The sequence below is a fragment of the Vombatus ursinus genome, unplaced genomic scaffold (assembly GCF_900497805.2).
Source record: "Vombatus ursinus unplaced genomic scaffold, bare-nosed wombat genome assembly UNPS02014870.1, whole genome shotgun sequence".
Classification (NCBI taxonomy): domain Eukaryota; kingdom Metazoa; phylum Chordata; class Mammalia; order Diprotodontia; family Vombatidae; genus Vombatus; species Vombatus ursinus.
The window spans coordinates 12,259,353-12,272,148 of record NW_020954648.1 but is presented as its reverse complement, the minus strand read 5'-3'; the positions used below and the strand labels follow the sequence as shown (position 1 = coordinate 12,272,148).

The 12,796-nt window shown below is 39.7% G+C and overlaps 2 pseudogenes; one reads left to right on the top strand and one right to left on the bottom strand.

The window, feature by feature from the left end:
• Positions 1–2,234: 2,234 nt before the first annotated feature.
• Positions 2,235–2,670, top strand: LOC114028116 (annotated as a pseudogene).
• A 2,479-nt stretch (positions 2,671–5,149) lies between these two features.
• LOC114028115 lies at positions 5,150–8,360 on the bottom strand (annotated as a pseudogene).
• Positions 8,361–12,796: the final 4,436 nt, after the last annotated feature.

The following is a 12,796-nucleotide window of genomic DNA, read 5'->3' as shown; positions in this document are numbered from 1 at the left end:
GTGGCTTATTAGAAAGTAAGGAAAATCTCATTCAGAGTGGTTTGAGGTTTGATTATGAGTACTATCACCTTTAGGCTTGAAATATTTCTTTAAAAGCATCCTTTAAATCTTGTTGTGGGGGGTGACTAACTATTCTAAATAGGACCAGTTATGAACACACACATATATCAACACATTGACTTCTTTCTGTGATTGGGTTGTTTGTTTTTTGGAGACAATCAGAGTTAAGAGACTTGCCCAGGGTCACACAGCTAGTAAGTATCTGAGGCTGGATCTGAACTCGGGTCCTCCTGACTCCAAGGCCAGTGCTCTATCCACTGTACCACCTATCTGTCCCTCCATGATTGTTAATATCTTTTTTTTTAAAACCATAATTTCCATGGACCAAACCAAGTAAAGGGAAGTTAGGAAACCAGGATACAGCCTGCCGCGAGAGATAGGTTTGTGACATACCTAAGTGTCCTAATATCCTGACTAAACACTGTGGTGCAATAGAAAAGTTAAAAGTTGAAAAAGACTTTAGAGATCTAGTCTAACCTCACCAGAAGTATGGCCAGCCATCCTTTCTAGCATCTCAGACAGCATTTAGCATCAAGCCTCACCTTGAATAGCTTCAGCTCCATGGGGTCAGGAGTGAGCTGAAGCCCATTAGAACCAGATCTAGAGAGGTGCTCAGAAATCACCAGACACTAAGATCAGGGCCCACTTTATTGTTTTATTGATTTTCTAGGCTTAAGAAAGTGATGGAGAAAATGTTAATAAGGCAGATTACATTTAAGAGTGTGTCACCTTAATTGTTTTTTTCCTTTCAGAAAGCCAGTAATTAAACATTCACCAGCAGACCCTTATGTGGGGTTCACTATCTAGTGAGATAATCAACTGAACAACTTTTTTTATATTATTATATGTCTGTATCGGTTAGAAATGTCTTTTTATAACTTTCATTTGTAGGTCATAATGTTTCCTCCTAAAACAATATGGAGGGGCAGCTAGGTGGCGCAGTGGATAGAGCACCAGCCCTGAAATCAGGAGGACCTGCGTTCAAATCTGACCTCAGACCAAACACTTGACATTTACTAGCTGTGTGACCTTGGGCAAGTCACTTAACCCCAGTTGCCTTTAAAAAAAAGCAAGAATATGGAACTTGTTGTAGGTCAGTCACATCTGATTCTTTGTTACCCAATTTTTGGTGTTTCCTTGGCAAAGAGACTGGAGTGGTTTGACATTTCCTTCTCCAGCTCGTTTTACAGATGAGGAAACTGAGGCAGACAGGGTGAAGTGACTTACCTAGGATCACACAGCTGGTAAGTGTCTGAGGCTGGATTTGAACTCATGAAGATAAGTCTTCCTAATTTCGAGCCCAGCGCTCTAGCCACTGCACCCCATGACTGCCCCCAGTATGAGACTAGTGCACTAATCTGTTCTTTTTACATTACAATCCCTTCAATACTTATAAATGGCTAATAAGTCTTTATTTAGTCTTCTCAGTTCCTTCTACTTTTATTTCTAATACTAAAAGGCTGTGTACACTCATTTGCTCCCCAAAGCAGGTTTCTGAACCTGCGATCTCTCTTACTGACTGCCTGATTTGAATCTACATTATTGTCGATGCTGTTCAGTCATTTCAGTCACATTAGACTCTTCATGACCCCATCCAGGGCTTTCTTGGCAAAGAAACTGGAGTGGTTTGCCACTTCCTTCTCCGGCTCATTTTACAGATGAGGAAACTGAGGCAAACAAGGTTAAGTGACTTGCCCAGGATCACACAGCTAGTAAGTGTCTCAGACCGGATTTGAACTCAGGAAGACAGTCTTCCTGCCTTCAAGTTTGGCACTCTATCCACTGCACCACCTAGCTGCCTCCCTTATCACACAGGCTAATGCAATCAGAGGTCCAGACAAAATATCTTCAGGTATCCCTTCAACATACAAGGCACACTGAAATTTGTCCAAGGATCCCAGAAACACAAAGGGTGATTTCACTAGAGAACTGGACAAAACATTTCCTTGAGATCACCGAACACACGGGACACTTGAAATTTTCCCCAGTGGATCCTTGCTACTCCACTGATAAATTCCTAGCTTTACTGACAATAGGACAAATAGGTTTAGTGTAAATATAGAACAAAGTTGGAGGCTCTGAACCAACGTGGCTGCGTCCAGGCAGGCCCCGCTGCTCCCTGGAGCTATACAGAGCCGATTGCGGAGGCCGCTTGCCTGGAGGTCATCGGCACGATGGCACTGCGGCCGCGGGGCCGGAATCTGCTGGCTCTCCGCAGGGAGCCCGGGTTTCAGTCGGCCGCCCTCACCACCAGCCCAAACTCAGCCCCGGCCCCTGAGGGGGACGCGAAGGAAAATGAGGCGATCGCGCCGGAATTCACCGACCGAACGGGGCTGGGCAACCGTGTGGTTGCCCCGGGCCCTTTGGCTCAGGTTGCGAGCTCATCGGACCCAGCACCACATAGAAGCATTTGTTGAGCATCATAATGGGGATGTTGTGCTTTCAGCATCCACCCGAGAATGGGCCATTAAGAAGCACCTCTACAGAGCTCGAAGTGTCAATGCCAGTGAGAATATGGGAAGGGTTCTGGCCCAGAGGTGCCTGGAACCTGGAATCAGCTTCATGGTCTTCTAACCCACTTCTTGGGAATCATCCTCAGAAGTGATATAGCCATGAAAGAAGGTGTGGGTGGTGCTACAGGATCCCTGAAGAATCTATGAGTAAAAGAGACATTTAATTTCTTTTGGACTTTTACTTTTAAAAAAATCAGCTCATACCCTTTTATCAAGAGACAGGAACTTGAGGGATAATCATTGTATTTTACAGTATAATAAATGTGACAGTTTAAAAAAAAACAAAGTTGGAGGTGATGTGGGAAAATTGGGACACTAATACACTGTTGATGGAGTTGTGTACTGATCCAACCATTCTGGAGAGCAATTTGAAACTATGTCCAAAGGGCTACACAAAACCATGCATACCTTTGACCAAGCAATACCACTACTAGGTCTGTATCCCAAAGAGATAAAAAACAAAAAGGAAAAGGACCTATATATACAAAAAAAAATATTTATAGCAGCTCTTTGAGTGGTGGCAAAGAATTGGAAACTGAGGGGATGTCCATCAATTGGGGAATGGCTAAACAAATTATGGTATGTGATTGTGATGGAATACTATTGTGCTATAAGAAATGATGAGCAGGGCAAGTCACCTAACCCCAATTGCCTAAAAAAAAAGAAAGAATAAAGAAAGAAATGATGAGCAGGATTGCTTTCAGAAAAACCTGGAAAGACTTACATGAACTGATGCAAAGTGAAGTCAACAGTGTCAGGAGAAGAGCATACACATTAACAGCAATGTTGTAAGATGATCGGCTGTGAATGACAGCTATTCTCAAAAATTCAATGATCTAAGACAATTCTGAAGGACTTATGATGAAAAAATGCTATTCACCCCCAAAGAAAGAACTGATGGGGTCTAAATGCAGATCAAAGCATACTTTTTTTTAAACTTTCTTTATTTTTCTTGGGTTTTTTTTTATTTGTTTGTTTTTGGTCTATATTTTCTATCACAACATGACTAATATGAAAATAGACTTTGTAGTACTGCACAGGTACAGCCTGTACCAAGTTGCTTGCTTTCTCAATGAGTGGGGAGAGAAGGGAAGGAGAGAAGGAATTTGGAATTCAAAATTTAAAAATATATATGTTAAAATGATTTTTACGTATAATTGAAAAAAATCATTAAAATTGTAATCCTTTTAATATTTGAGGGCAGCTCTTATGTTCCTTCTAAATATTTCTTCTACAGGCTTAATGTCCAAGTTCCTACAACTGATGATCTTATGATAGGTTTATAGTCTACTCAACATCATAATTACTTTCTAGACATACATCAGCTTATCTATGCCTTTTCTAAACTAGTGTTCAGAACTTAACACAATTCTCCAAATAAGTTCTGACCAGGGCAAAGTATGTCAGAACCTTTTCCTCCCTTATTCTGGATATAATGCCTCCCTGAATCAGTCTCAGATTGTATTACCTTTTGTGGCTACCATATTACAAAGTTGATTCACATTGAGCTTGCAGTCCACTAAAACCCTCAGATCTTTTTCACAGAACTATTGTCCAGCTACACTCCCTGCCCCATTATGGACTGATGAAGATAGACTTGCAAAACTCCTATGGAATTTTTCATGTATATCCATTAAATATTCAGTTTGAATTCAATTGATTGAGTTTATTGAGACTGCTATGGATTGTGACTCTTGTCATCCAATGTGTAACTATTCCTCCAAATTTCATATCATTTGAAATATAATAATTATGCCATCTATATTTTCATCCAAGTCATTGATTAAAATATTGACCAGCACAAGGGCCAAAGACTGTACCTTTCTGGATCTCTTCGTTAGATAGCTCCCTCCAATTTGAACTCATCTAATTCAAAGCTATTGTATTTGCCTTCTTTCCCGAATGATAAAATCTGTCATGGTTTGCACTCCATTGGCATAGCCTTCAAGGATCCAAGGTCATTCTATGCCATGATAAGATATTAGAAGATGATTTTTGTGAAAAAAGACCATACCCCAAATTGCAGTAGCTCAAAATAAATGTGAGATACGCAAATTTAGAGACATCTCCACTTAAATATTCAAAAGGACTACTTGTGCCTGACCTGTGGTAGAGCCTTCTCCTGACATCATGAAGGACAACAACTAACTAACTGGCATTTGAAACAGGATCCAGATCCCTTTGCCCTCCTGTGTATAATACATCACTAACCCTAACCATTGGGTTACTCAAAACCAGGCCAGAAGAAACTACCAAATTTAATCTATAGAAACCTTCTATTTATTTGAACAGGCTAAATTGTATCCCTTAGCTATCCCTTCTTGAGGCTAATGAAACTCAGTATTACTCTAATCTTTCATCATAGCACCTTTTTCCGTCCTTTTTCCATATCTGGGCTCATTCTAGTTTCTTCATTCTTTTGAAAATATGAAGACTAAAATTAAATGTACAATGCCCCTCAAACTGATTTGCTTAATGCTGAGTGCAGTGGAAAGATTATATTTACGCATTTGAAAGTCATATTCCTTTTAATACAATCCAGTACCATCATTGACTTTTTTTTCTGATAGCATAGGTCAGAAAACATAGTGGCAACTTATTTTGAGGAAAAATTTCCAGATGCTCAGGATATAACAGAAAATATTGATGTAGAAGCTGATATTATCTCTAAGGAAATGGCTGACCTTACTTGCCCTGAATTTTGTCATTGCATATGACAGTAGCCAGTACCACTTCCTAAGAAAGAAAGAACCGAGAGAGTGTCAGAATCATTCTCCTAGCTGAGAAATTCTTAGTCCTTTTGGTTGGGACATGCCCCAATGTGCCCCAGAGAGACAACAATGAGTATTATACTGAGAATCCCAGCTCTACCACTTGCAAAGACACAGCTATGTGTGTATTCTCATGCAAAGTACTAGTCTTGCCAGAGCCAATTTTACCATCTGTAAAATGAGGAGTTTGCATTCTTTAAGGTGGGAAGAATATCTAAGGTCTTTTAAATATCTGAAACTTTTGTGATAACCTAACAAAACAGTTCAGTAATCAAGACCCATTGTCCCTACTGAGGAACCCAGTGATGTAAGAGTCCCACAGGCAAGCTTTGGGTCCACCATTGTGACCCTCACACCACTCATCTCCAAGTAGATACATCCTAAGGGGCGTCACAGAAAGAGCACACTATACCTCTAGTCTCTTTACTCAGAGACTCGTCCTTCCTCTATCTGCCTAGAAGAACTGAATCTCCAACCCAGAGAAGAATGGAGGATGACAGCCTGCCTCATATACCATCATACGTCATTTGTAATATCAGCACTTAGGTTCCATGAAAGCACAATGTTAGATGAAACACGACAAGGGGACGGTAATTCCATCAAAACAAAGTTATAATGGGATATATGTTCTGAATGATCAAATTAATACTATAAAAATAAAAGATTGATGTAAGCAGGAATTTTCAGTTTTCTCAGGTGATAGCCATCTGTGCAATACCAAATTGCCTTGTTGTTTGTCTTTCATTCTTGAAGAGGACCATGACATCAAAGAGGTGATGCCAAGACATGCAAGTGAAAACTCCTCAACAGCACTCATTTTTATTTTCGCAGTGTTACATGGGTATAGATACAGATATCCTTCTGCTCTTCACATGGGCAATACCATGACACAGGCCCTCATCATCTCATACCTGGGCTATTAGGTATGAGATGATGAGGGCCTGTACTGGTCTCCTGTCACTCCAATCCATCCTCCATTCATCCATCAAGCTGACCTTTCTGAAGCGTATGTCCAGCCATGTTACTGCTTCTTTATTAAACTCTAGTGGTTGCCTATGAACTCCAGGATCAAATGTAAAATCTGCTGGACTTCTAAAGCCCTTCATGACCTGGGCCCTTCCTACCTTTCCGGTCTTCTTCCATTTTACTCCTCCGCTTCCACATACTATGCAATCCAGCTACCACTATCCTTCTTGCTGTTCTTCCCACACAACATTACTCTTCTCCACCCCAAGCCTTTTCACTGGCTATTCTCTGGGCCCGAAACTCTCTCCCTCCTTGTCTCCACCTCCTGGATTCTCTGGCTTCCTTTAAGGCCTTTCTGAGTCCCCCTACAGTTAGCCCCCTCCCTTTGACATTGCCTTCTGTTTATACTGTATATCTTGTATATCTCTTCCATTAGACTGTAAATCCTTTTGAAGTTAAGGACTGTATTTTGGCCTTTCTTTGTATGACCAGTGCTTAACACAGTGTTTGGCACCTATAAAGCACTTTTTGTTGTTGTTCAGTTATTTTCAGTCGTGCCTGACTCTCTGTAACCCCACCTGCAATTTTCTTGGGAAAGATACTGAAGTGGTTTGCCATTTCCTTCTCCAGCTCGTTTTACAGATGAGGAAACTGAGGTAAACAGGGTTAAGTAACTTAAACTCAGGGTCACACAGCTAGTAAGTGTCTCAGGCCAGATTTGAATTCAGGAAGATGGGTGCTCTTGACTCCAAGCTGAGCATTTTATCCACTGCACCATGTAGCTGCCCGTTAGGCACTTAGCAAATGCTTTTTCAATGACTTGACAATGACTTCTATTTGGGCATCCTGCCCCGAAGAAAGGGAACATGATGACCTTAGAAAATGCTTTCAGCTAAAGAAGTCTAGGAAAAAGCAGGTTAGGAGAGATTTACTTGAGGATATATGTGGAAGTTGAAGTTTAGAGCTGCCATTACTCATGGTAAATAATGGTGAGTAGCTGCCAACAAACACTTTCCATGAATAAGGACACTTACACAGGGATTGAAGTGGTTTTTGATGCATGCTGGCTAAGGAGCAAGGTCTTCCTCATAATGTTTGGCTGTATGATCAGAGTAAAATGTACCTGGGGGGAAGGAACAAAGAGATAGATTAGAGGATCAAAAAAAACAGCATTTCTCAAACCTCTTGGTAGTTTTCTAAATATTCTTGGCACCCTGTTCTAGGCCTTGTTATCTCTACCTCATTATTTTTCTTTACTCTATGATAAATAACAAACACAAACAGCAAGGGAGATGAATGGGAATGGATGAGGAGGATTGTCCATCCCACCAACCAAACTTGATGTCTTTAGACACTCCCATAAATATAAGTGGGCTGGAAGGAGTGAATTCAGCATAGGCTAGAATTCTAAACTTCTAGGAGGAGGGGGCCACCATAGGGCATAGTGGAATGAGTATTGAACCCTTGTCGCCACACCTGAGTTAGATCTGTGTTCCTACTACTTACTACCTATGTAATCTGGGGCAAGTAACATAACTTCTCTGGGACTCAGTTCCCTCATCTAGAAAGTAAGGAACTTGGACAAGACAACCTCCAAGGTTCAGTGACCCTCCAGATCTATGATCCTAAGACTTGAAAAAAGCCAGAGGTCATACCTAAGATTCATGTTCCTGTGATTAGAATAAGACTTCCCTAGGAAAGAGTGGAGCCCATGTGTTCTCATAACCATAGACCCAGACGGTTTGTAATTTTCCAGGTCAGGAGTAATCATCCAAAGGGACTGGAGGCAGAACTTTCTCTGTACCCTGGAAATGTGGGGAGATTTGTCTGTCTCTTCTCTAAGGTGCAAATTCAGGTGAAGGAAATCATCTTTACTCATAACCATTGTCTCTTGATTCTGCTCATACCTTGTGAGGTCGTTGGTCCTCTTTGATAAGGAAGTGTGAACAACAATAACAATACCACCTCCCAATCCAACACAACCCAAGATTCCCTGACTAATGATTCACAGACACTCACCCAAAAGAAGAGCAAGGAGAATGAACTTCATTGTCGTTTCAAGAGTCTGTCCCAGAGAAGGCATGCAACTCAGAATTCTCCTCCTTTCTCTCTCCACAATGGAGAGAATGCACAACTGCATAGAAATAGTGAATGGGAAGGAGTTTGGGGAAGGAGTTTTAATGAGATCCAGAACCTAAATGGGAGAAAGGGATTCAGGGCTCAGAGATTTTTTCCTTCTTCCCCAGAGTAGGATGTTCCAGGCTCAGGTAATCTTCAACTGTCTCCAGGGAAACTGGATCCCAGTTTCCCCCCTACTATAGCACCCCTCTCTAAGTAACCAACCACATGAAATATATATAATATGTATGTATGTATATATACATATATACTTTTTTTTACATAGGACCCTCCTCTCTTAATGACACTCCTCCTCCTCCCTTTGATTGTCATCATCATCTTCCTTGTTGTCCTGAGCAATAGGATAGACTTACTTACTCTTAAAGTACTTACTCTTTTAGTAGAACAGCCAAGGTACATATGGGTAGTAAGATACATAAAAGCACATTAAACTTAATATCCATTGAATATCTTAACTTAATTAAGATTTTACTTTTATCTCTGTTAAATTTCATTTTCTATATGGCCCACTGTCCTAGCTTATTAAGATTTTCTGAATCCTGACTCTCTCAGTCAGCTCACTGGCAATTTTTCCTGGCTTTTCATCTACAAATCTAACAAGCATGCCATCTTTGTCCAAGCTATTGATAAAAACATGAACCAGCATGGGGCCAAGCACAGATCCTTTGAATACCCCACTGGAAACCACCTTCCACATGTAAGGAATAGCAAAGAGGCCAGAGCAGCTAGATTATAAAGTACATAGAGGTAGAAGAGGTATAGGAAGATTGGAAAGGCAAGGAAGATACAAGTTATTAAGGGCTTTGAAAGACAAAAAGAATTTTATAATGATCCTGGAGCAAGGGAGCCAGCCACCCAAGTTTATTGGAAGGTGAGGAGGGTGTGTGACATGGTCAGACCTGTGCTTTTAGGAAGATCAGCTTAATAGCTGAATGGAGGATGGACTTGAGCGGGGAGATAGTTGAGGCAACAAGGTCAATTAGAAGGTTATTGCAATACTCCAGGTATGTGGTGATGAGGGCCTACCCCAGGGAGACGGCAGTGTCAGAGGAGAGAAGGGGTAATATACCAGAGATGTTGTGAAGGTCAAATCAACAAGACAGGATTTGGCAACAGACTAGACATGGAAGGTGAGAGTGAGGCATCAAAGATGACACCCAGGTTGCAAGCCTGAGTAATTGGGAGTGCTCTTGACAATAAAAGGAAAGTTAGGAAGATGGGAGTGTTTGAGGGGAAAGAAAATGAGTTCAGCTTTGGATATGTTGTGTTTAATATGACTATGAGATGTTCAACTCAATATGTCTAACAGGCAGGTGGAGATGTAAGACTGGAGGTCAAGAGAAATTAAAGTTAGACAAAGTTATCTAGGAATCATCTACAAGAGATGACAATTGATTCCTTGGGAGATGATAAGATCAACAAGTGAAATAATATAGAGGGAAAAGAAAAGAAGGACCATGACAGAGCCTTAAACAGCACCCATGATTAGTGGTTGTAGCATAAAAATCCAGCAAATGAGACTGAGAAGACATGGTCAGCCAATTAGAAAAAGAACTTTGAGAGAGCATCATAATGAAAATCTAGAAAGAGGAGAATATGAAAGAGAAGAGGATGACTGTCAGTGTCAATAAAAAGATTAATTGTTTTTTTTAAATTTCAGCCATTAAATTAGTTCATAGTCCATTGAATCATACTATCACCTTGCCCAAAACTCCACCTTTTCCACAAGAAAAATATGATAGATTTTATTATATGTTTTACTAAAATCTAAGTAAACATTATCTACATCATTCCCCTGATCTATCAATTTAGTAACCCTATAAAAAAAAGAAATAGTCTAGCATAATATGTTTTTGTTTTATGTTGAAATGTTTTATTGATAGATTTTTTTACATCATGTGTAACTTCTTAATATCTCCAGCCTCTTCATTGAAACCTTCCTTTTAACAAAGAAAACCATTTAAGAAAAAAAATGACTGACAGAGTAACCATATCTGGTAGGATATGAATCATTTTGCACCTACTGAGGTATGACATGAAGAAAATGAATTTCAAGGTATATGAGAAGGAATATACCAAAAGTACAGAGAAAACTCAGATATTATCCCTCCCAAAAAAAAGAAATCAAGATGATATCAATAATTACTGAGCTATATGCCCACTTTCCCATTTATTCGGGGCTAAATCTAACTCAAGCCATTTCCCTGGAAGTGATATAAGGACAAAATGAGACACTGGTAGGTCATTCAACAGTTAGTAAAAAGATATTTTCTTAGCCATAACAAGAAAAAACTATTCAGCAAGGACACCCAGAGTTGTCTCAGCTAAGCAAAGTTCCCTTGCCTGAGTTACCTATTGTTATCTATCAGCCAAGCATCAGAGCACTCCTGGAGCTTCTCAGGCCTGCTTTGTACTCAGGAGACAACTGATATTAAGAATCTGAGCCTTCAGCCCTCTGAGCCAACTAAGTCTCAAGGGAGGTCTCAATACCTTGTAAGGAAAAACTTACCTAACTTGCATGGTGGAATGAGCTAGGATATTGCTCCTATCACTCCATCTTCATAGAATTTTCTGGGAGAACACATACATATATAGAAGACATTGAGGGAATCCTTGATGAAGGTAATGGAAGGGAACAGGTAGATGTCCACAAAAATATACTATGATAGAACATTTCTTTCCCATTTTAGAAGTAACTTAAAGATATAAATAGTACAAGACCCCATTGTTTGTTGATTATTTTTTAAAAATTATTCAGTAGCACACAATGCCATATTGAAAGCCATCCTCAATAAAGTGTCTCCCATGCATATGTCAAAATCATAGAAAATTATTTGAAAGAGGTAACAAAGAAATCTGATTATATCAAGTTCTTATAAAAAGGAGTCAAACATTTGTTCCCAGAAAAGGAGATAGAAAAATATAGGAAAAAAATCAAGAAAATTCTGAAAAGATAGAAAAACTTTGGGTTTTTAATTCAATTTTATTGAACAGAAATTGAAAAAATAGAAAAATCCTTAACTCATTGAATGTAACCTTTGCTTCCTCTTGTCAATCTCATTTTAATGTGTCACTAGAAGCAATTTATTCTCTCTCTCTTGTCTTATTGGATAGAAGAAGTCTCCCTATTTTGCCTAGGCTTAAAGTACAGAGTACATTTATTCACAGGCCCAGTAGCAGTCTGATCTGCATGGGAGCTTTGACCTGCTTTGGTTCCTACCTTGGGCCAGTTTGCCCAACCAGGTGGACTCCCCTTCTCCTTTCAAACTCCTAGAGGCTCACCATATTGATGCCAAATTTGGTGCAGACAGCCTATTGTCTTAGCCCACTGAAGCTCAAAACTCCCTAGCTTGAGACCTACCAATTCAGCTTCCAAGGTAGCAGGGATGCGCCACTGTTCTCAGTAGCAATTTCTTCTTTTTTGAGCCTTCATTTTCACCATCTTCATGGTCTCTTCTGAAAACTAAAGTTTTACCTGGTTGAAACAAATTTCTCTTGCCTTCTCAGTGGGGGAGGGGGAAGGGGAAGGAGAGAATGTGGAACTGAAAATAAAATGAAATTTATTCTTTTAAAAGAAAAGAGTTTCTCCATCTTTTCATACATTTGTTTTGTTGATATGGTATGAACATTTCTAAGCACACCTTAGTTTTTCCATGTACTGCAAAAATGTTTAGAATCAGAACCAAGGTAGAATATGGGATCAGGTGCTAGGTTCTTCAGTGGCTCCCACTACTATGTTTTGAGAAGAATGCACTTGACAGAGAATTCCTCATTCCTGTCTGAAGCTCCTATGATCTATTTTCTGTACCACTGCAAAGACAAATGTTTAATCCCAGGGATGCTGTTTTGTTGGGTTTTTTTACATGCAGAAGCATTTGGCAAAATTGGATGATTAATTAAGTAAGCCATAGTCCTATAATATCATTGCCTTTCACCCATTCCACAGGGTTCACCAGAACCCCTAAGGAGGTTTGAGGGTGAAGTATCCAGTCTTTCTGTCATTGGCTCCAAGTCCTGCCTATTATATTCCCTCTATTTTAGGGGTCTCCCATAATCCAGTTCCATTTAACCATTTACTAGTCAGATTAGCTTTTACAAAGGAATATTCACATCTAAGTTATAGCAAGAACAAACACAAATACTCTAAATATGGTCTGACCAATACAGAAGCAAAGGGGACTTTTATCCCCACTTTCTGGATAGTATGATATTCTATTGTATGTTAACAGAGATAAAGTTTTCATTAGCTTTTTTGGCAATCACTTCAATACGTTGAAACAAAAAAAAATTTTAATGAAAAAAAAACCCATGATCCTCTTCATCCTATACTTGTCTTATGATTTTTTA